This window comes from Stegodyphus dumicola, chromosome 6 (assembly GCF_044657685.1).
Source record: "Stegodyphus dumicola isolate Sdum_Otavi_A_Nest chromosome 6, ASM4465768v1".
NCBI lineage: Eukaryota > Metazoa > Arthropoda > Arachnida > Araneae > Eresidae > Stegodyphus > Stegodyphus dumicola.
The window spans coordinates 104,854,584-104,881,075 of NC_140773.1; positions in this window are offsets into that span (position 1 = coordinate 104,854,584).

Here is a 26,492-nt window from a genome sequence, read left to right on the forward strand (position 1 = left end):
TTGCAGTGAAAAACAGAGAAATGTAGGTTTAAAGTTGCTTAATAAATTAATAGTTAATGATATTAAGTAGTTAAACTTTTAAATGCAAAGCTGAATCAGGTAGACTACGTATGTTCTTTTAAATTAAATGTTAAAAAGTATATGCTCAGTACAGAAAGAGAAAAGAAAGGAAAAAACTGTACAAGCATTCAAAAATTGCTAAACATGCATTCCTTAGTTCAAAAAGATCTTGTTGCAAAGCTAACGAAGACGTAAGTTAAGATGAATCTCAACATTTAGAAACAACAGATAAGAAAATGGTCTAATACTGCTGTCTTAAGACAGCAGTATTTGAATGATAATGTTGTTTGATATGAGATTAGAAGGTTGACTATCGTAAATTCATGCTGCAACGTCAATTCAACTTCATGTTATTTTCCTAACAGTAATAAATGGAAACATTTTAAACTATTTAAAATGGAGGGTAGACGTACAGGATCCAATTTCAGAGGACATGATGAATGATCATTCTTCATCTTTGGTGATTTTATTCGTGTTTTTCTCTTATGCTATGATATCTTGATTTGAGCAATCTCCGTTTTTCAGGATAGTCAGATGGAACCTTCTCTTTATCTGAAGTATACTTTATGTCTTTCAGTGTCACTTCATGAAAAGTGAAGACGTACCTCACATTTGTTCTTAGGGTTTGATCAGAAAAATATCCAGTAAATTATCCGAAGATTCTGCGCTGGATTCCAGGCAAGAACACATATATTTTTTCAAATTTCTTTGCTTCATGTTTTCTGTTGTCTTCACAAATTTTGTTCCACACTGTCCAGTGAAAGACTGTGGAACTGTCCAGTGTCGCTTCCACTGGACAGTTCCACACTGTCCAGTGGAAGCGAATCTAAATACTAACTGAAAATTTCCATAGCACTGTATTTCATTCTACAATAGTAAAGGAATCAAAGAAATGTAAATAAGGCAAGTACAGTTCATATTTCCCAATCTCCCTTCGGTCTTTTCACTATATATCGACCCACCTGCGTAATTTTTTGTTCATATACGCGGATGCGACTAGTTTACGTAGGCAATACGGACGATCGAATAAAAAACAAATTCTGAACGACGATTGTCTTTTTCTTCCCTTTAGCGGACAGTCACGATCTTTTTGCATAGTCTGTGTTGACTTAAAATTTGTGACGTAGTATTATTGCTGACTCACAGACATCCCATCTCTGTCGTGCATTTCCTGATTGAGAGGAGACGACGCTTGTGCCATTGTGTTCTAACTATGGGAATTCCCGCTCACGTGCTTCATTTTTATCGTTTTTATTTACCGCGTAGTAAAGTACGCTGCATGCATCACATGGGTTACAACCGATCATTATTTCGAAAATTAATAAGTGCTATTATTTTAAATGACAGGCTTTCAATGATGAGCTTAGTTATTAACCAAAATGCATCTTAAATTTTGAAGGACCCTGAAGATTCATTAATAATCGTATAAAAAATACAGCCAATTCAACCGAATGAAAAAGGATAGAGGAATTTTGGCTAACCCATGCTTGTTATGACAGCAAAATGCTGACTTGTGTGCATATTATTTTCGACAATAAAATTACTTTTGAATACATTTGGGAAATAAAGAAAAAGAACAAGAAAAATTTTTCATTTAAAAATTAATTTTTATTTAAATACCGGAATTTGATAATAAAATATTAAGTTTTCCTTATTAAGATACAGTTAAGCGGCACAAGGCGAAATTCACTATCCTGGACGGCAGAAAAACTCCATTAATAGAATGATAAAAAAAAAATACTGGCACTGCTTGTAGTTTCTTTCGGACAAAGTTATTGAAATCTTTGTTGCTTTCGTTCTGTTGATAATTAATTCTTCTTAATTCCGATTCAGCCCTTTTCCCACACAGCCTTGACAGTTTAATTCCTAAAGATTCAATAATTTCATTCCCAGAGGATCCGGACCTAGAATTAAGCTCCATTTCATTTATACCATAGCGTACGGTTTTGCACCCGGTTAAATCGATAAAAAATGATAAAATAATAGAATAATATCATTTATAATAAGAAGAAATAGTATAGTCGTACACAATAGTATATGTAGAATATTTTGCATCATTCCAAGTGCACACATGATTTTTTGATTAATTTCTTCATTATCTGAACATAACATGACTATTTCCATTAGAACTGATAAGTCGATAAACCATTATTTATTTCAATTTTTATAGACATTCATATTTTATAGACATTAGAAGACATGCCATCATAAAATAGATGTTTCTTGATTCCCTTTTATTTCAATATGATGCATCGTTTTTTCTAAAACTTAAAACAAACGAAAGATATTTAAAAGAAAAAAAAAAGGAAGAAAAGGAGGAAACCAGTACAGTATTGTTCAACAAGCTATAAGGTATTTCTCCCACTTTCTTGACGTGCCTTCGTGGTGTAGTGGTTCTGCACACTGGGCCGGTATACTAGAGGCCCGTGGTTCGATTCCTGCCGAAGGCGGTTGCTAATTTTTCATCTCTCCGGCTTTTTCAATTAACCTAATGTCTCTACAAAGCAAACAAGCATTTAAGGAAAGAGAAAGAAAGAGGTAAAAACTACTACTAAAATAATTGGACCCTTATTTGAAGGTTAAATGCGAAGACAGAATAAATTACGTAATCGTTCTGATATAAGAACAGAGGTTGAAGAGTCATAAGCACGCCTTTCCCTTCCCTAAAGGGATAAGAATCGATCAGAAGTCTTCAATCTTTATCGGCTCCCGGAACCCTTAAAACTATAAGACTTTTTTCGGGAAACCCATCCCATCTTTAGAAAAACACATCTTAAAAAATATACTTTAAAGAAGTATTGTAATTTTTATTAAAAGCTTTAACATAAAATTAATGTAATTTTCTAATAGCATTAACTCGTGCTCCAGGTGTCACGTTACCCATGCATTATATTTAGTGACTGGGGTGTCCTTATATTTTTTTGCATAAACTGCTTTAAGTCTAACTCTAGTGATGTCATCTGCGGTAGCATCTCATACTCTACATTTTATTCATTTCTATATATTGTTTTTGTTGCCACATATGTTGTCAAAGACTTTTCACTCGAATACGTTGCTCTATATGGCATTAAAATGGGAATAACTGTGTGAGAGACTTAAGCGTATTCTGCATGAATCTACAGCCAAAAATTTAGGAGCTGCTCTTGCTTAAATTTATATTTCATTATTAAATTCATTGATATGTCAATAAACTAATAATTATCCGTTTCCTTTATCAGCAAGCATTCTGGTTTATCGTAGAACTCGAACGGATTTTTTATCCAGTCATACTTAGTTTTTTTTCTTCCGTAAAATATTCTTTCATAGTTTTTTTTCAATTGGCAAAGATACTCCATTGTATAATTTTTAACCTGTTGTCTAAATTCAATTTCCATTAGAAAACTGTTTAGTTCTGCAAGGAATTGCACGTCATAGTCCTTGACATATGATGCCTACATGCTAAGTTTTGAAACTAATCTGTAAGTAAGTATATCTTTATATTTTTAGTTAACAAATTCTAGTAAACTAATGTAAGTACTTTATAGTTTTTATCGAATTTTTATTTTGATTCTGGAGTTTGACTCTTCGAACTCCGAGGCTCCGCGGACACAGTTTAAAGACCACTTATCTAGAGTTATCTTTTCTAGAAAGAGCACAAATTTTAACTGGCATAATCCATTAGGCAATGAAAGCTATCTCCAGGACAGAGACTTTATAGCCATCAACTCAGTTCAATATTCCTGCATGCAAATATGCTTCGATCACTTTTGATATTATAAGATAGGTATTTTTTAATGAAAAGGATTCATTTAGTAAAATTCGAAATGACAACTTTTTGGTCTTGCCAATACAGTCATAGTTTATTTACCGCATTCTTTAAGTCAGGTGGCATTTTTGTTAAGCAAAGCTTAAGTAATTTTTATTGTAATAATCATTTACTGCAGAACTCCATTTCTAGCAACACGGAACTCTTTCGTAAAATATTAAATCTGCAGCAAACACTGCATAGATTGATCAATAATTTGTAGATACATGTGCTTTTCAGCGAAGTCACATCCCATCTAACTAAACATATCGTGAGTAGTTTAGCACAACAACTTTCTAGAAACGTCTAGGTTATTTTTTCTTAACCACTGCGTTACAGTTTTAGACTTGCTAAGTAACCACTGTTGTCTTGAAACACAAAGATGTCTCATCGGTAAATTGTTCTTTAATAGTCAAAGTAAAATAAGCTCCAAAATGTTCACATATTTCCAGTTCGAATACAAAAACATAGACACCCATGTTGATGGCATGCAGCTCGAAATCACAATTCCAAATTGCATAAGGCATGTTTAAACCTCTATGAAATTTTTCTTTAGGGCTCTTCATATTCATGGTTCTATATTTCCTTGGTAGAGCATGATCCTCATAAACATTGCACTAGAAATAAGTAGCGCCTCCAGGTGAAGGAGAGAGTTATCGACGAGTGAGGTTGGAAGTTAAGTTGTGTGTAATATAAAACAAGCAATTTTTTACTGTTTACATATATTTTTTAAATAATGTATATAATCAGCTTATTTTTTTGTGAATAAATTCAGAAGAATAATTTGGGTGTTATTATTTGTCTATAACAAACGACTCGGCCACAAATGGGCAACTTTTTTGTGATTCGCGTATGATGAAATGATCTTTTTTCACCATCTAATTTTTTATCCAAATTAAGGTATTGCTTAGCTAGTTTCAAAAAATTTCTTTTTATTTTTTTCTCTTTTCTCTCTCTCTCTCTCTCTGTCTTTTTTTTTTCCGTTGTTGTTGTTGTTGTTTTCGCCTATCGCTATGAGATACTAATAGTGCCCCTTTTTTACTTCCTTACACAAAGTAAAGGAAGTACTGTAACCGCGAAAACTTTCCGGTATACTATTTCAAAGATAATACCCATTTTGACCACTCTAGAATCCATTTGAACGGTTTTATTTTTCCGTGACATCTTTACGTAAAGACAGAATAAAGGACTCTGTTTTCCAAAAAGAATTGTAAAATGGGTTTAAAATGGATTCAGAAGAAATTTTTTCGTGACGTCTGTACGTACTATATATGCAATATGATGATAACAGATTGACGGTGGTTCTCTGCGTTATAACTTACGGAGACTTTACTGTAGTTAGAAAAGATGTCACTCGAAGGAGAGACTCGTACACAGACGCGGCAGAACTCAATATAATTTTTATTGCTAGACACGAACTAAAATATATTTCTAGTCACACGTAATCATGGGCACAATACGCACACCACAGTTTTGTACAGAGTATCACACTTTAGATAACGGCGTAGTTAGCAACATGACAAAGCGTACTATCTGCTGTTTTAGGTTTTTCTGCGTTTTTCTGTATTATATAATTTTTAATGAAGATGCTTGTATTATATAATTTTTAATGAAGATTCAGAAGAAGATGCAAATTATTCTTCTGAATGAATTGAATAAAAAATATATCTTAAATTAATTTTGAGAAAATAATTTTAAAAGAAGTGCAGCAAAAATGTGTATAATGTAATAGACCGTACAAGGCAGTCGTGTAGTGTCCACATCAGATATTTTAGCTATTATAAGATGGACATCTGGAGTATTTGGAGATGAATATTTGGTGCTCTGTGAGACGGATATTTGGGGATAGATATACTTACCAGAAAACGTGAAACTATTTAAGACTATCTGCCTAAGAGCAAAGATGCCTTCGTAGAGGACATTCTGAGAGAAAATGGCTTGTATTCACGTTACACATGGAAAAAATCACGAAATTATCATGCAACCAGCTCGTTTGAACCTGAGTCGAACTACTGGAATACGGCGATTGTGTTCTCTCGGTTGCTAGTGGAGCTGCTGGATACATAATCCCAATGTATGCAGAAACCTATTTTATGTTGCATAATGGTTCCAATTTTTGTCACATTTTTAGCTCGCTGACACTACGCTGATACTTGGAAAACTCTTTCATATGCAACAGAACTAAAGCTTTAATATTTCTTTTCCATATATATCGAGCCCCAGACTTACAACTTGTTAGTAAAGTAATTCTTTTTCTCTCTGAGCTTCCTTAACATAGAGAAATTGTCATGTTTTTGTTATTTTTGATGATCCATTTTTAAATAGCATTTTTGAGCGTAAAACTGACGACATCAATAATTAACTTAATATTTATTTTCATAAAGATATCGAGTTCTGAAATACATTTTGGCAATTATACCTACAGTTGGTGTGATAATGTCACTTTTACTATTTTGCACAGTCACAGGAAAATATTAATCTTAAAATACTCGAATATTAAAATTAATTACCGATTGTCTAATTTTTCTATCTTTCAAAAAGTTTCATTAAATATGTTGCTCAAAGAATTAATTTCATTAATATATTTTCTCTAAAAAATAATTTACATGTTACTCTAAAACTTTATTTTACTTCAAACCTAAAATAAAAATAATATATTTGACTGATTTAAAATAAACTCGAATTTAAAATTTTTTTTCGTGTTAATTATGAAAGTGATTTAATATATATGACAGTTGTTACTTATTCTGTAGCATGGCGAATGTATTATTCAAAGACAGCGTCAACCCAACAGAACTGTTAAGTTAATGGAGTTAAGTTTAATTAATTAAATGTATCTTCACCAAAAAATTAAATCTCCTAAGACGCTGCAATATTGAAGCTACCAGGAGTTTTTCGCTTATGTTCATTAACGGTAATCACAAGAATATTAGATTACATGCGATGATAATTAAGTAAATAAAAACAAATTCTGCGATGTAAGTTGTTTTTACCCATTCGTAATTTGTTGAGTGTATTTAATCATGAAATCTTATCAGTCAAGACATTTGGTTACTTTTTTAATTTTTGTTATTCAGCACTTAAATTATTTATTTTTAGAAGGCTTCATATCGTATTTGGGGAAACCGAAGTACAACGGAATTTCAGTTACCCAAATCATATATTCATCTTTCTAGGCAAGTAAAAAGTAGCTTATTGTTAATTTATTGTACGACTGTATTTCCCAAACTTATTTGATCATAGCATACATGTATAAACTTTTTTTTCCCTAAGACTACCTTTGTTGTTAATACATGTGATGTAATACACACGTATAGATATCTATATGTAAATGTATATAGAAAGAAATTTAGAACCAATTTTTCAAAAAGACCAAAAATTGAAATTCAAATAAATAAATTAAAAAAAAACTTATAAATGTAGAATTAGAATTCTGAAAAAGTTCAAAGAAAAATTAAAATAAACCAATACAAGAAAAACCAAAAATAAATACTGTAAAAAAGAACATGAAAGAAGAGCAATCCAATCTACTCCGACATAACGTCTTCAGGAGGAGGATACGCCGAAAATGATTACAGTTCCTCTTCTCTAAGAAAATCTTTGCTTTTCTATAGCCAGAATTAGCTGGTGAACAATTCTAATATTTTTTTTAATCTTAAAAATTTACTCGAAAACTCTCCGAAACAAGGAAAAATGGCAAAAATACAAAGGAAAACCATTAATGAAGATTTTTCCTATTAAAAATGAATCATTTCCAAAACTGAAATATATGAAAAATAAAATGAAGAATAAAAAAAACCTAAAATTTGATTATATGAAGAATAAAAAAAATACCTTCAGTTAACAAAGTTTTAATTGAAAATAAACTGTAATACATCAAAAAGTTTTTACACGTAACATTGCGAGAGCCTTCTTTCAAACACCCAGTATGAAACAATGAAAATGACCGTTAGAAGCTTTCGTAGACACTGTCAGAACAAGGGCAAGCGATTATGAGCGCAAACATTAACAAACGCATGGCACAAACATGCATCCAAATTCGTTTCATTGGATATACAGAAAAAAGTGATGAATATCGCACAGGTTCAGTCCTCGTCGACTTTTTGAAATAAGAAACAAACTTAGATGTAATCAACAGCAGGAATTTTGATGGCGTAGAAATGTTGATTCACAATGAATAGGAAGTTGGAGCCAAGGCAGATAAAATCTTTCATTTCACCACACATGTTGTGACCACAAACAACTTGGCACATTATTTGTGCCTATTTCAAAACGTTTACATTTTTGGTAAATTTGCAGTAAGAAGAAAGTAGCAGACAGCAACCCAGCTAGTTCAGACTGAGTTAGTTTTGGTTCTCAATGCATTTTGATTGGATAGTTAATAATGCTGCAAAATTATTATTGGCTGTTTGAGTTCCATTTACATCATCGGAATTACGTAAGAATCATATAACATGGATGAATCTCGAAATGACTTACTGCAAATAAAGAATACTATTTTTAGAATACAGAAGGGAAATTAGTTTCCGCTGCTAATCTAAATTATAATTTATCTTTTACATATTTTAAAAAATTTTTCTTACATATATATATAGGTGTGTGTGTGTGTGTGTAAAGTATAAAATAATAAAATAAATCTCTAATAAATTACTAACTTAATTAGCAATAGCTCTATAAACTTCTTCTTTAGATTTTTATATGATATCTTCTTAGCATCTGCAATGCATCAAATTTCTCTGCTGCGTCATTTCCAGATCAATCCATACATATGATTTAATAACGCTGATGACGTAACTAATTCCGAACTTAAATCGAAACTTTCTCTTAATAAGCAATTTCAACCGAATGTTTTTCTTGATGAGCTTCCATATTGGATAACTGCGCACTTTTGCTTCTACCTCTCTTCTCGCCTGCAAAACTTAACATCGTCTAGTCGTTACTTGGTTTCCTCTATTGCTTCAGAAATGTAATAAATCTGCAATGGTTATTCGCCGCCGTAAGGCAGTTATGTCGAAAAAATACCTTTCAAGAACGTTCAAAAATCCTCAAGCGTTTCTCTGTAATAAATAGTCTAATCCAGTCTAATCAAAGGAAGAATAAATCAGTGGTTAATAAAGCTTTAATTTATGTACCAATAGAAAATATGAAACCTAATTTTAAGGTACAACGTTCAAATAATAAATGTGCATGATATAAATGTACGTAAATGTCATAACTGCGTATAAAATTATAATGGATTATCAAAAGAATATTAATTTGAAAAAAGCAATATTAAAAAAGCAGCGAAAAAGCAATATTAGTTTGAATTGTCCTCATTTGTTTTATAGTTTTAAAGGTTTAGTACAGGATTTATGGATGTACTAATTCTCTAATTAAATGCATATATTCTCTTGTTAAGTTTATATTGAAAGTAAATGCAAGAAAGAGAATTAATCTCTTTATTTTTCTCAGATTAATTTTTCTTGCATTTTTGAGTCGATTTTTATGTCTCGTGCTATTCATCCGTATTTGTTTGAACATTTTGTTTGCTGTACTACGTTTAATTTGATTTATTTTATTCCATTAAAGAAATTAGTACAAAACTTCTCTTAACAAAAAACATTTTTGCAACAGTACACACATTTTACATTACTAAAGTTTACAGACTAGGTTTTTAAAATAGATTTAACAGATAGCAGCTTAATACTCAACTTTACCTTATATTAGCGCCCTCTATTTATAAAATTAGATTAAACACACTACTTAACACCACTTAGTTTGGCATGCTGCTCCACTCTCCAAATACAAATATAGTTGGTAAGTTAAATTAAAACTTACCAAAGTTAAATTAAAACTTACTTTTTATTTGTCTTTTTAGTATTATTTTAGTATCATTTATGTATTTTTATAAATAGTATCTAATTTCTTTTTGATTTATTTTCATAATTCGTGTCGGGGAAGTTTTTTGTAGGCAAGAGCTAAATTACTTTGGTTTTCTACTCTTAATTGACTCTGAATTAATCTAGTCTTTACTTGCTAATTTCTCTAAATTCCACTTGTTTAAATTTCTTTTTAGTAATTCACAACATTTGGTTTTACTTTTGCTTTTGAATTCTCCTTTTACCCTTGCCTACATGGATGACGAAACACGAATTGAATAATTGAAGAGTTAGGTTTGGAGGCAACTTCACCTTGATAAGTCTGTCTCCTGCCTGCTCAACAATTATTCACTTACGCATTTTTATAAATTTTTAGGATTAAAAAATTTATTGGAATTATATATTATACACTTATTATATATTCATACATTTTGAGACTTGCACTTGATTTACATATGCTCTCAGAATTTAAATGATATTGTAGATTAGTTCGCAGCAATAATTAATCATTTATTTGTAATTTAATTTCATTTAAAATTTAATTAACTTGCTGCATTGCGTAGGGAAAACTTTGGTAAAGTGTTTGATAGAAACTATTTTCTGTTAACACTATTAACTAAATTTGCTTTTTACGAATAGAGAATGTTTGTTAAATTCAAACTTCATTTTTTATTATATATAAAAGATATTCTTATTAATATCGTTATTGTAAAGTATTGCGCAGCTGATTAAAATTCAGTTTTCTGTTGTTATTTTTACAGACTGATGAAAGGTCGTGCAGGTTTCATTCTTGATTAAATTGTTAAAGAAAATGTGTTTGTTATACCTTATGGTATGGGATATGATAAAAAAATAGCTTAAATGTTATATTTACTTAAAAAATGTTAAATTCAATAGAATTCCGTTTATCGGATCTCATATTAATCGATACTTCATGTTATAAGAGGCGAAAGCCAAGGAGTATCGATTAATATAACTTTAACTTTTTTTCAATGGTTTATAAGAACTTTCGTGTCGATACTTTGCATAGGAAGTAAAAAAACCGCCCAAAATTTCTAACATAGATGATCTAAATGCTATTCAGCGCTTTTGTACATTGAAAATACGCAGACACTTCTCCTACCGACATTTGTGCTATTTTGAAACGACAGCAGAAATTTGCAGTAAACGAGGTCGGAGCCTCTATGAAACAAAAACTATATACGATATTTTTAAGAGAGTTCACCATATTAATCTTGTTAGGAGCATTTGAAAATAAATTGCGCACTTAATTGGAATCGAACGCAAGGTTCCAAGTGATAGGCTTTCACCTCAGAAACATAAGAGAGTACGGCGTTTAATTTCTTACAGTAATATAAAATTATTTGTCTGCGTTTCTATTTATAATCTTATTCTGAAGTTTATAATTTTACTCTTAAGTCGATATGTGAGGCAAATCGCTCATGTCAAAAATGTAACTACAAGGATAAGTATTTTTATTCTTGGACTAATTGTATATTAGCTGTATTAATAAAATGAAAAACTATAAAGTAACTATAAAGTAGCCGCATTTTGTTTTACTTTATGTATCATCTTTCTTACTATAGATCTTAAGTGTTAGTTTATACACGGATACGGCAGAGCCCACAAGAGCTATGTGCTAAAAAGGTGGGAGCCTTTGTGCAGGACTTTCTAGGGAAAACTAAATCGTATATATCGTAAATTATTATATACCGTTAAACCGGCTCTAATATGTACCATTAAACCGGCTAATTATTATGGGCAATTAAACCGGCTAATTATTATGGGCAATTAAACCGGCTCCATTATATATATAAAGGAAAACCAAGAAACCACCTCGCAGCCAGCCCGTTTGAGGACATATGATCCGGGTATATCCCTGCCACTTATATGTATATATACCACTCATATGTTCAGATATTTAAACCACTCTGCCGTTATTGAGCTATGTTAAGTTTACAAATGAGCTTAACAAAATGAAAATTGATTATTTTTATATCCGTAAGTGTTAACAGAAAATAGTTTCGATCAAACGCTTTACCAAAATTTTCCCTACACAATGCAGCAACCGCCCACATTACTTACGATATTCAAAGCTGTAGTCTGTTTTAAAAATAATTTGGCTGCCCAACCGAGATATCGGTTAGCGACGCTGACTTCCAAAAGGCCTGGGTTCGAATCCCGGAGAAGACGTGAATGTTTCTCAGTGTATAGTGCCTGCACGGCTTAGGAGCACTCTAAATATGCGACGAGCTGAAAGTCCTCTCCAAAGACTGGTAGTAGGCGAAGAGGGATGGAGACCTTAGTACCCGTTTCCCGGGGATGCTCTTCGTCAAAATGGTGGATGGAACTGGACAATGTTATACTGTCACCTGTAGGTGCCCAACGCTCTTGGTGCAATCTTGACTCTTTTGCCACGCTGAATTTCGTGGGCTTGCTCTCATTTCGGAGACCTGATCTGATGTTACTGTCGATCAGGTGGGATAAGTCACAAAAACAACAATAAAAATTACTTTTCTTTTCTTAAAAAAAAAAAAAAAAGAAGAAGAAGAAGAAGAAGAAGAAAAATTCAATTTATAGCTATTACAAGACAATGAGTTTGAGTTTATAATTTTTTCCTCTATAACGGATTACAGCTAAACTGCAGTACTTCGTCTATTTTTTAAAAAATTATGATGATACGGTTGCTATTTCATAATGTCACCTGTCATTAATTCTTGGCATATTTTCTCTAAATTTCTGACTTTTAGGCAGGCGGTTGACATTATACAGAATACAAATAAAATTATTAAAATAAAATAAAACTTTATTGCATAAATAATGCAGAATGGCTTTATGATTTGGTTTTTTTCTGAAACTTCGGATATGTTCCTCGCACACGATGAAAATTTCGACTGAATTATCTCTTCTTCCGTTCATAAAATGATGCCAAGAGGGTGCATTCACGCCTACGGTCGCTGACGTCATAAATTTCGCGGTTTTTGTTGGCGCCGGTGTTCTTGACACTTTTTTCACCATTGACAACCGGGATAACATTCATAAAGCTTCTTCCACCCCTTTCGGTTTTCACACTGTTCCTCCCCACCCCGTCTTAGAAACAAAAACGTAAATATAGTTGTGATGATCGGCTTGCGGTGTTGTTGCAACCAACGAAGCACGTGTTCCCCCTTTGGCCTTTTAACGTTTTGGGTGTGTTCTTGAGTCATCCCGAATGCCTTCGCGGAAACTGAAACATTCTGATGCTGTGTCATGTGACCGGCGTAATTCGGCGCATCGGGGTAACGGCCATCTCACTATCACGAGCAAATTTTAATCAGAGAATATTTTAACGAAAATTTCCTAGTATCGTTTGAAGTTATTGCGACACTCATCGTTGATATTCATCATATCCCGTGCTGTCCGTTACTGATCCGGGGTATGTAATGGAGTTGAAAACTGCGCAGTTCGGTCAAGCGTTTACACTGTTTGTTAACAGTCCACTTATTTATTTCTATCTTGTTGTTTTTAAACAATTCTATAGAATTCAGTTGCAGGGAATGAAATGATAGGAATTATGTTGTTTATGGTGTCAGTTTTAATTTGCTGCACATTTTTTCAAAATAATTGTTTTCAATGATAAAAGAGAATACTCCATTTGACACGAAGCAAAACATCCGAGAAAAAATATACCTGCGCAATAAAACCTGAAATTTAAGTTATTACGTTAATAAAAAAATACATTATCCTAATGTTTTCACGGCTAGCTAAATGTTATAGTTAACAGCATTACCTCGGATACTCAGAGTTCAGTATCCGAGGGGTTTAGTATCCAGCTAGGCTTTGTGCCGCTCGGTTCGATCTCTATGGTTACTAAATTTTGCCGACCAGCACCTTCCTTAAACGTAAAAATTTGCAGCTCCTAAATTTTGTTCCCCGGTACAACAATGATTTCAGGCGCCGCCCTTAGTTTCATAATAATTTCATAAATTTCAATAAATTTCATAAATTTATTAATTCATAAATCATCGCGTGGTCCGAGAAGATTTTCATAAATTTATAAATCTAATCTTCTCGGACCACGCGAAAACTATGAATTTACGAAAGTTTCGACAAAATGCATTTAACGTTTGTCATGCGCTTCGGTTTTAAAGCCTTCAAATTATGCCTTTCATTCATTACTTCTTACGTATTTATCTCATACAATGTGCTATGTGCACTTCTCCGTTTTAGGGTACTATAAAACAGGTACAGGTAGAAGTAGGCGGAGCACCAGGATTCCACCATTGATCGCACAGGTATATTCCTGCTGTATTAACTTTGCAGTTCCTCCCACAGCTTTGAAGGAGAACACCCCCGGGAGTGCCGTCCGATGGTCTCCCACTCCTCTTTCCCTATCACATCTCTAGTAAATTTTCGGCTCGTCGTAATTTTAAGTGACCCCTTTCCCCACAGACACTATACGCTTAGAAACATCCATGCCTTCTCTGAGATCAAGCTAGCATACCAAATACACATAAGCGAAATGGGGAGAAGCAGATTTCTTATTTTTTCGTTGTGATCATAAATAGCTCACCCAAATTTAAATACTTAGTACATATTCTTATTATTTAGTCACATTTTTAACAGGGTCTGATTAGAGCCCACGCCCACAAGGACAGGGCCTCCGGAACAAGGTTTTAAATGGTTCAAAAATAATCTTATAACTCCTCAGAATCCTATTTTTATCTCACAAAATAAAGAAATTGAGCACTGGAAACCCTTAAAGATCTCTGGTCGTAGGGTTCCAAACCGTCTTAACTGAGCCCTGTTTTTGACTATACATTTGCTGTTATTTTCAGCTCACAGACTGCGCAATTAATTTTTATAATCCATAAAAAGTGACTTCCGTTGCATCAGAGTTCTCAACCACAGAGAAATGCGGTGAGACTTTTATTTTGCTGCTAACTATTTAATTCTAGTTTGTGCATATAAAAAAACTACTTTCATTCAAGTTTTTGTAATTATCAATATGTTCTCTACTTTTTCTTGTTTAATTTATAAAACATGTTAAAAAGTAATGTAAATCTAAATAAATGTGTAGGTATTTTTCGAGTTTGGGAAATGAAAGGGGTATGATCTACTAGCAATGGTGAAAGAGGTGCATGGAGCAAAACAGGTTGAGAACCACTGCCTCAGATTATGACCCCCAATGAATTCTGGCATTTCGACCACTAAATGAGATTACGACCATTGAATTTTGGGAGTTCGATTTCAGGAGAATAGGTTGGTTTTCATGGATTTATCCATGTTTGACATGTGCACGAGCCAGTTTTCCGGAGAAAGTACTCTGAAGGCATCCCTCTTCCCGATCAGATAGCCTTCTTATGCTTTATCATATTCAAATAACCTTTTAATAGGTGGTTGTGTTCTAAGAAATTGGGGCATTTTTCTCGTGCGAGGCTGCCGTGTTGGGATTAGCGACTTAGTAGCCATACAGTCAGTTCCTAGTATATCTTTGGCAGCTGTATTTCCATACTGATCTCGCTTGTAATGCAATATATCTTGGAAATTAGTGCTAAATCTTTGAATTCATAAGAATACATTTATACAATTGCAATGGTAGATCAATGGACGTACTAACTATTATTATTTTATTGTTATGTTTCAATTAAAAATGTCTGCTAATATAAATTAAGACTATGTTCAGTATGTTTCATTACTTTGTACAGTAAATATTTTTTTTTCTTTCTTCTTTTTTTTTCCAGAGCCGAGAAAAGTAAGCAATCAACTGTTGCCGTCATTCGAAGCACGCCTCTTTCTATTGCCAGCTGAACGTGCTACCAACTACACCACGGGAACATCTACGAGAGAAAGCTACACTTTCTTGACTTAAAAGGCGTTTGGGAGAGAGGAATGAGGCCTAGAAGCCAAAGTCACTTGCGAATTTCTTCCAGCCTATTTTAGTCGGGCACTGCTTTGGAGAGATTTGAATTTCTAAGAAACGAGAAACATAAGAAATCAGCTGTGGCCTTGGTGGGATTCGAAGGCGGATTTTCCGATTGCTAGCCGGTTGTCCGACCACAAGACAGCTTACAGCAATCCGATAACTCCTTATGACTTTTGCACCAAGCTAACAAAAATGAAAGAAAAAAAACTAGTATTAAACTTTGCTGTTTGGGAATAAAATTGTGCATTCTGAGTTGGGAAAATGCTGAATTGGGAAATACGTGGTTAGTACACCATGATTAGCCTAGCAAAGTGGAATCGTTTTTCAAAAGCTTGACAGTCTGTACACGGGACATGTGAATTTAAAATGTTGTGCATGAACCTGTTTAAGAACAGATAACATAAGTAATAGCATATTCAGCTACGATTTCAAAGGTCTGTGTTTCTGCACCCTCTTGAGAACTACAGACCTGCTATTGTGCTTAAAATGTTATTGCGTGTCTTCAGGAAAAGAGAATCTCTTATCTGTGAGCCATCGCCAAAGATCGGGAGGGCTGAACTGGTAACGTAATTGAACAAATGTTAATCACTTAAATGAAAATACAAGGCCCTTGAAGGAAATAACATTGGAATTCTGTGTTGCTACAAGTGAACAATATATCATAAACTTGAAAGTTGTACTGCATTAACTATAAGATTTGTACATTAGTTTCATAGAAGCACGTACTGTGTCATATATTATAGGAACATTTTACAGAAATATGTAAGTATCAAAATAATAATACATAGAAATATTTACATACTTTTAACAAGATTACGATCTATAGAGAGTGTGAATAAATATGCGCGTTACAGATTAACTTTTAAGTAAGTCTGAGCAATGTACTTCGCAGTTAGGAGTAATGCGCTTTGCGAAAAAGCTAAATATAATCAGCATTAGCGTTAATATATGCGATTACCTTGAGAACTTTATTTAGACATCATTCATTATCCTCTAAACGAGCTCTTCAGGTTGAAGATTGCTTTTAGAAGTTTCTGACAGGGTATTAGGGTACGTTCATGTGAGTAATATCTCTAATTGTGTACTTTACTACGGAAGCACTAGTCTGAGTCCCCTAAGGTCCATCGTATGTAGATAGGCCGGTGTAAGGCAGTTTTCGCTGTACAGAGGGATCAGCTTTTCTGGTTTTAAAGCTGGCAAACCTAGTGGAGATTAGTCATAGATAATAAGCTCCGTTGTTTCTTTGTCCCATTGCTTTTGCCAGCTGTTATCTGCATTTATTCTGAGTTTTATTTTCAGTGTTTACTCTACGTTTGTAATGTATCCCGTAACTGGAAAGTGTATGTTGTAGTTATTTTTACCAGCATGTCCGTTCTTTCATTTTCCTCCAGCTCCTCTGTAGGCTTTGATTCATTCCAGGATAATGAAACTGAGAAGTTCTCTGATGGCATTTACCAGTTCTGAGAAATTCTCTGATGGCATTTACCAGTTCTGAGAAGTTCCCTGATAGCATTTACAAGTTCATTTTTAGAGGCGCCACCACTAATAGTTTCAATACTACACATGATGCTACATAGCAGACTATTGGTACTGGTAACTGTATGATACCACATTTTAGAAGTGCTGAGGAGATGCCCCAGGTTTTTCCTGTCATCCGGAACAGACTGTTGTACTCCCACGATATTTTATAATTCAAATTTTCGGTATGCGAAATGCAACTGAATTCTCCCTTGAGAATTGTATCTCCGCAGCATAATTTTAATAGTAAATCAAAATACTACAACAACTGAAAATCAACACTAGAAAAATAGCTCACCCCGTAGAATAGTAACAGGACTGTAAGAGCAAACCTATTGTAAGCATATTACTATCCAGTTTGTATGTACTTTGATAAACATAATATTGTAAAGCAGTTTAAAATGACATTGAAAATCCAGTGAATGTGTAAATGAATTACAAGTTTACTTTGATTACCTCAGTAAAAATATTGTAAACATGAATTCAGATAATGTTTAAATGTACACATAACTGTCATGATTTTATGTAACTATCATATGTAACTTGTACAAGACAAGTATATAGTGTTTGTAATTAACATATCTATGCTTATACACAGGCCTTGTATGCCCATGTAATATTTATATTTTTATATGGAAGAAATATTCCCTTCTGCCAGGAGGACTATTAACACTGTAAGACTTTCACAACAAAGTCAGGTCAGTGACAGGCGGCGCTCAGTGGTGGGCTCTATAGAGGTTGGAAACTACTAACGCCAGAAGCGGTGGTCTCTTTATCAGGGAGGCACCTAACTGGTGGGCCACCGTTGCCTTCTATTGAACGGACGGACAAATTACATCTGTGCCTTCTCCAAGATTCGAATCTGAGCCTTTCGGTACTGCAGTAAGAGTCACTATACGTTCTTGTCTAGGCGGCAATCCAACTGAATTTATCATTTAAAATAATGTCGATATATTTTAACTTTTTTCGTATCTTGACTGGGTGCTCCTTAATTTTGAAGCCTGGAAGCCTGCTTAGGCTTTAGAGATTTCCAATTACTAAGGCAAGCGATTTCCGTGTTGGACCGTAAGCTTATGCTCGAAGCATCAGTTCGCGAGACAGTCTAGCTCTTGATTTGCCATTTTCTCGAATCTTATTCTGACATACGCCCCTACTGTTATCACAGTGTCGTCTGAATATGCTTTTGTATGTATATTCTGATTGAGAATGTTCAGTGCATTAAGCGCTTCATCCGCTAGGACATTCCACACGGACAGAGACACGAGTGTAGTTAGCAGCCTATGTCTGTGTCTATTCTGAAAATGCCTCCAACTATGGTGACTCTTAATGTGCTGTATAATAGACAGCTGCTGGCAGCATTACAGACTCCCAGGTGGTCAACTGAGGCGGGTATATCTGGAAGCCAGAAGGCGTCAAAAGCATGGAGGTTACCTCCATGGTTAAAAGCTCAAAACAACTTTGAAAGGGAAGCAAGACTGCTGTCTCTAATTATCTTAAGGTTGTACAGCGCGTGATCCATAGAAAAAAGACCTTAAAGCCAAATTGAAAGTGTTTTTTGATAGCAGCTCGCTACAGATCATTTCAAATGTCTATGGCTCGTTTTTCGGTGAGAACGAATTTTAGCCTAGTCTGACGTGTCCCGCTTCAGAACAAATAATGGTCATTTTCAAAAATCGCCGTCTGAAAAAGGTGATCGTTAATAGAGGTTTCAATTTATGCTTAGGGAAACTTAAGAAGAAGCAGATTTTATTTGCTTATAAAGCCAGTATGGGACAACAATATAAAAATGTTCATATATCAATTGATAATAAAACGAAGAAAGATTGTTATGCTCCCATGTTCATTTACATTCAATTTATTATCTGAATCTAGCTTTTACTCATGTTATGCATTGTTGGAAGTAATCGAAATAATCGCTTATTGTGCAGTTGGAATATGTCTGGCGTCTTCAGACCTGAAATCCATTGTGAATTCTCTCACGGTAATTTCGCTATAAAATACCTTATGCGCATACCTACAAACCAGATTTCTTCTCCAGCGAATTATTACAGTAGTACCAGGCATTCTGTCAGTAATATTATTAATATCGCGTTCACGCTCGATATTCAATATCGAGTAATATTAATCAGTATAATAATATAATAATGATTATATTATTATATTGATTAATTCAATATAATAATATAATAACGTGGTTAAATATTCGCAGAAGTTTTAACGTCGATTCGCATGCATGCTATCCACTTCACGTGGTTTTTCATTGTTCTATCGTCTTTTCTTTAAAAACTTATTATGTATATATGCATATTTTCTTGCTTCAGCGTCTGTCTTTTGTGGAGGTAGACTGAAAAATTGCTTTCTTCCATAGCTCATAAAACTTTTCTCTTATTGTTAGCTTCCTTCTTTATTTTATTCTACACTCTGTTAATGGGAAGTTTCAACAATGCTCATCAAATATAGATTGCATTTATTTGATTCGTCGAACCGGAGACTGTAGGTTAAAACTCATTATACTGATGTTATTAATATCGCTTTCACGTGAGTGAATCGATGTTAAAATTCCTGTGAATTTTAACGGCATTATTAATGAATCGATTCAGTATCGCGCGTAAAAGCTATATTAATTGCATGAAAGCAATAATAATTAATGATATTACTGTCAATGTAGCAATCTTTAACAGTACCTTCTACAGCTGCGCCGCGGCTAAAATCCATGTGGCACGAAATTGACTTTTCCTTAGACATGTGCAGATTTGTGGGAAGTGCAACCATCGGATATGAAAGTGTAACCAGTACGTTCCAGAATATGGAAATGTAACCAGAAAAATATCGTTTCTCTGAATTCAAAATAACAGTTTTTCAAAAAGTAAATGCTACTCCATTTTTTAAACCCCTAATACGTAATAATTTAGTGTTAACCGTTTCTAGGTAATTTATAGCTGAAATAACACTCTTTTCCAAGAATTATTAGCCCAAAAGGAACTTCAGTTTTGAATGAGATATTAGACTCAAAACGGCATTTTGCGTTGAATCAATAAAAACGGCGTATGACTCTTTAAATTTTTGCCACCAAATGTATTATTTGTAAAGAAATTAAATGATGAAGAATTTGCATACGTGTATGCATGTTCCTTGCACTGTGAAAAAACGACGGTACCTAGAGTGATCAAAGTTTGAGTAACGTAATCCTCCACCAGATCATGGGCACCTGGAAGCTTGAATTTGAAATTTGTAATTTGTTTTATTCTCTGTTCGTGTTATGTAAAACTTTAAGGAATTTTTGATTAACAAACTCAACGATTTCAACACTGGAACAACAGTCACAGTCAACACTGGAAATACTGTATGGAAAAAAAAAAGAAAAAAAAAAATATCTCCAGCACGCAAGATTCTCTATTTGAAATTCTAAAGTTATGCTGTTTTTAAATATTTTGTGATTTTGCTGCTCAATCGAATTTTATGTGGCGTAAGCGCTGAGAATGTGATATTTAATAAGCAAAGTAAACATACAAAACGTTAATCATAAACAGACAAAATAAAATCATTTATAAAGTCATCTTGGTAAGAAAACAGAACATTGAGATGATAAACTGAGAAAAGACTAAAAAATATGTATGGCAACACTTAATAAATATTAAACGGAAATACTAAACGTATACCACTATGTTGCTTTTAAGATTTTGCAGTTGAATTGTATTTGGCGTAACGGAGAAGAAAATTATGCTTAATAATAAATCTAAAACGACAAAAAAAAAAAAAAAAAAAAAAAAAAGAGTTAGTGGGAGTGAGTGTAACATCAGACTGGTAGACTGCAAGCTCAGCGAAAGCATTTAAAAAAAAAAAAACGCACATTAAAGGAAATAAGAGCAATCACTTTCAAGGTGACAGGCAGGAAACAGTGAATGGGCACTCAGTTTAAAAAGATGTTTTTGTTTTAACGTCGGAGATCTAAATAATATTATAGCTCTAATACTGGTCATCGAACAAATTTTGTTTTGAATGCTACTGGATCTGTAATTTCATTTTTTTATTATTATGAAAGTATGGCCATCAGCAGTCTGCATAAGTAAAGAAAAATGTCCACTTGTTTGTACTTCATACAAATGTTCAGTTTTATTCCGATCTTGATAAAATTTTGCGCACTTGATATTCCAAACAAAAGAAAGATCACTGTCTACATAAGATTTCGCAAAGCAATCCTACGGGGTCCACCCTCTTTATATAGAGAGAATTTGTGCGAGTTTAGTAAACGTTTGATTGAAAACTCATCTGTTTAAAAGTTTTCTGTTGCAATTCTGCAAAACGCAAAATATTTACGTTTTAAATTTAATCAGAAAACTCGGTGATATAAAACAAGTGTGCTACCACTCAGACGAACGTGATATATTTGCCTTTCGAATTTAATAAACGAACTCAGCGATTTAAAAGAAACGTATTGCCACTACCCGAATCAAAATATTTTTAACTTCCACACATCTGCATTTTGCTATTCAAGAATATATTTCATTTTTCCTTCAAATTTATTCCATTATTAAATAATAAACTAAGCGATTTAAAAGCAATACACGCAAATGCATTTCTGTTGTTATCAAATATTAGCTGTAACAGTAAAATTAAACTTACTAGATTCCTTAAAATAATCTATATATATAAAGAGAGTGTTAATTTGTATGTGTGTGTAGTTCATACAAATCTACTGTTTTAATCCGATCTTGATGAAGTTTCACATTTTATCTTCAAACCTGTCACTGTCTACATAAGATTTCGAAATACTGCCCCACGGGGTTCACACTCGGGGCGTTAAAATTAAACCGCTGTGTTCACAACGCGATTTTGCGTACACGTCCCCCCATCCTAGGTTCGCACCGCTTTTGTTGCGTTCCCGAGATTACATATATGCTAGACAAGAAATTTATAATTAGTTTCTGACAAAAAATAAATATTAATATTTGTACGTAGTTTTAATTTTGAAAAAAGTCAGCTATCTTAGGTTCACTTCGCCGTTGTTCTATTCCCGCTATTAGTTCTTACTTAAACACTTAAATGGCGCTGTGCACATATACTCTTTAGAACAGCGTGTTCAAGAACAGTGTAGAGCAGGGCTTCTCAGCTAGGGTGAAATTCTCCCCTTGAGAAGGGGAACTTACATAGCTCCGGGGGAGGGAGCATCCTTTTAATTGCTTGTTAAGCATTTAGTTTTATTCTATTACCTTTGTTACTACTAACTAAACTACTTTTATTCACGTTTTGGTATACTTATTAACTTTTGTATTTTTCTTGTTTAATTTTAAAATAATCTAAATTTAAATAAATCTGTCTGTATTCTTTAGTATTAAAAAGAAGGAGAGGGATAGCCATGATAAAAGGGGTACACCTGGCAAACAATTTTGAGAACTAATGGTGTAGAACCCTTGAAGTAAAATTTAAGTGCACTTTCTATCAGTTTTTCGCAAATATTTGGAAAACAGCGGAAAAAAAAAGTCTGCGAAGTGGATGGTGATTTTCCGGAAGCTCATTTACGAAACACAGACGTAACCAACAGCAAAGCAAGTAATCTAATATAACACACGAGTGCGTTGCAAGCCTCCTGGACGATAATAATTGGTTTCCAGGTCTTACTAAATACAGAAAAGTGTAGAATCTTTGAAGCGGAATGGAAGTGCTATAGCAGTTTTTCGCGAATATTTCGAAAACGAGTTTCGAAAAAACCAGCTCAGCCAAACCACTAAATAAAGCGTCTTCACTTAACATAAAGCTCGGATTTCCGCTAGTATCATACAAGTAGCAGATGAAAGTAATTAATCATCAAAATGATTCGCATCATAACTATTAAAGTATTTTAGAGTCAAAAAGAGAAATCTCCAAATTAAAATAAAAGTTAAGGAGTTTTAAAAAACTAAAAATTTACATTATATGACCTAAACTTCTTGCATGCTTATGCATGCATAGAAAATATTCTCTGTTATCTGAAATAATGTAGATTGGTGCTATGCTTCAAACAAAAGATGAAAAATGAAATTTAAAGCTTGCAGGCATAAAGCATTTTGCTACTTTAAATGGGGTAGTATGAATTTTAACATTTTTTTAAAAAATTCGGCGAATTTAACGTTATGTTAAAAAAATGCACATTTACTCTTTTTTTTATTACAATTAATACGTAGAATAGCTATCTAAAAATAAAAATTGTAGTTGTTATAATTACATTTTATTATGAATGGTTTACCCAACACTGGAGATTAAAATAAAAACGATACAAATTGATTTTTTTTTAATTTCCTTAACAATGGTAACAGCATATTCCAGAACATTTTTGACATTATTAACACGGCTATCTTCATTTTTAGTAATTTTCTCAAGCATTTTTAACAAGCGACGAATCTACATATTGTTCCTTGCATTACTTGCATTACGCTACAAAGCATTTATCCTACAAGCCCAGCCATTTGATGACGTATAAGATCTCTAATTTCTCTCTCAAATTAAAACTATCCATTGTTTAACGAAGAAATTAAAAAGCTTTTTAATAATTTAAAACTTTACTTAATTAGTATGTCTGATACCTATAATTTGCGATAAATATAATTCGTATGATATACTTAAATGATAGCTTTTAAAATATTTGCATTATTGCGTAATCAATAAAAAACTGTTTTTAATGCCATATATATTGCATACATGTTTACAGAATAATAATTGTGTCGCTTGTGACGAGAATTTGTCAGCGCGATTTTAACTTTTTGAGAAATATTCTACTATCGCCTCAGCACCAAAATGAACGATATATATTATGTTTTCTTGTTATCAATTGCCCATAATTACTGTTTCGAAGGAGTGTAAACCACATGTTGAGAAATCTTGTGTAAATTCTATAACCATGCCTTCCGATAAAATATGCATTTTCAGATTCTCCTAATATAAAGAAAAATCGTAATTAGTTGAGGCTTGTGAAGTGTATGGAATAATGAGATTCCATCCATACACTTCACAATTAAAAGCAAATCCAGAATTATTTACCTACAAGTGTAAAGTCGCATATAAAGTAATAAAAAACTTTTACTTTTCACATATAATTTTTAAATCGGTTAAATGAATTAATTCGTTTAAGCATTAAAAACATTATTTTTAAATCAGTTAACTAAATTGATTTTTATAAGCATCATACTTTCATTTTATGAATACAATGTTTTTATAAAGAAATATTTATATTTCTCGTATAATATATGAACTTCCCAATTCAGTTCTAATTTTACTTTATAAAGTTAAACCTAACTGATTTAGCTTTCCTGAGCTACAGACAACTTATGGTCCACGCTTATTAACTTAAAATCAAACACTCTTAAAGAAATACTACCAAGAGAAAAAAACAATTAAAATTTCACTCACTACGAAGTTGTAGTTAAGCTGAAAACTTAACAAACTCAATCACCGTTCATTGCAGATTTCTCGAAATACAACAATTTTAAACATGTACAGTAAATTAAATACTATTAATACGACAATAACAAGGCGTTATCTAAGTATAAATACTCTCAAAGACAGAAGATGGGTTACATCACGGACAAAACGCCGCAGAGAAAACAGCACAAGGCATAAACGTCGCCTTACAAAACATTGGGGGAGAAAAGAAAGCAAGGAGAAAATATCTCAGTTCTAAAACATCGTGTACAAAACGTCGTCGTCGAAAGTAAAGCGATTCAAAACTTCGCAGTTTAAAAGCATAGTCGTGGAAAATACCATCGGAAAAAATAAAGTGCCTACAAATCATCGCATGACATTAGCATCGCCGATACAATTGATGACCTTTATGAGTTAACTATAAAAGTTTATAATTCTATTTACTGCATAGAATTATTTTTTACTCATTTTTAGTCTTTGAATGCTTAAATTTAATTCTTATTTTTTCAGCAAAAATTTATTAATTAATTCAAAAATATAAAATATAAACAGTAAAAACATTCCTCATTCCTTCTTGTGATCACAAATCATTATGCGAATATGCCAATTTTTATAGCCTTAAAACATGCAACTTATCGTCATGCGATGATCTGTAGGTGCTTTATTTTTTTACCACGAAATTTTCGACGACGATGTTTTTTTAAAGTTCGAAGTTTTCGAACGGCTTTACTTTCAATAGTGATGTTTTGTTTAGAGCTGGATGTTCTTTCCTTTCTTTTTCCCCCACGATGTTTTGTACGATGACTTTTTTGCCTTGCGATGTTTTCTTTCGCGATGTATTTGCCGAAATGTTTCAGCGGACGCTCACTGAAGTCAGCATGTGTTATACGAGGGCGAAAATACAGCAGAAGAGCGTTGCCAGTTTTCTTTAACATAAATTTGTGTTCGGTATTTAAAACCCATTAATTGACATTTCAAATGAAGCTGACAGAAAGCGTAGAAATACAAGACAGACTGAATTTCAAAATGACTTATAACTAGGTTGCGTAAAAGTGCAAGGTTTATTCCAATCAGAGTGCTATCAGTGTTAAAATTATTTTATAGGTAAAAGATATCAAAAAATCGAAAGTTTGCGTTTAAATCTCAGCCGTTTGAGAGTTCATTAAACGGAGCATCCAACAGCACTCTTTCTAAAACAATATAACGAAAACACTTGTAAAGATTTCCAGAAAGCGCAAAATTGAAAGGATACAGAAAAAAAAAGTGAATAAAATCATCATAATAGTTTGAAACTCCAAATAAAAATCTTTCTTGAGCTCACATTGTGGTGAAAATTTTCACTGTAGTAGTAGATAGGAGTTTAAAAAATAAGGGGAAAAAATGCTGCGAGAGACTGAAACACTTTCCAGAGATGTTTCGAAAAAAAAAGAATACGAGAAAATAACACAAACATAAAAAAATACATCAGCGATAAAAAAGGAAGCGGTAGTCTCAAAAGAAGTACTATGAGAAAATAAAACAAAGTAAAATGGTTTCCCTTACAGAACATACACATCGGCTGTTGTATTTTTAGACACTTTCACTCCTCAGATTGCTTTATAACAGTATATTTTTACTCACTCTCCGTCACGAGTGAACAATTTAGTGATTGGCAGTCTTTTGTGAGAAATTCCGTATTAAAAAAACAATATTTTTTACCAGGCTAAAGTATACTTTTTTTCATTTAAAAAAAATAAAAAATACGGAAACAAACTTAAAAAAAAAAAAAAAAGAAGAAGAAGAAGATGGTGTGCCAGGATTAAAATTACTCTATCGCAGTATCATTCGCAACTGCGATCTCAAACTCATACGAGATCCGAGTTGTTTTATGATTTCATTTTCTTTTACATCCTTATAAATTGATAACAGAGCCAAAATTTTTCAATAAGAATTCAAAAAATATCGCGTAAATGATTTGACCTCATGTTCATCG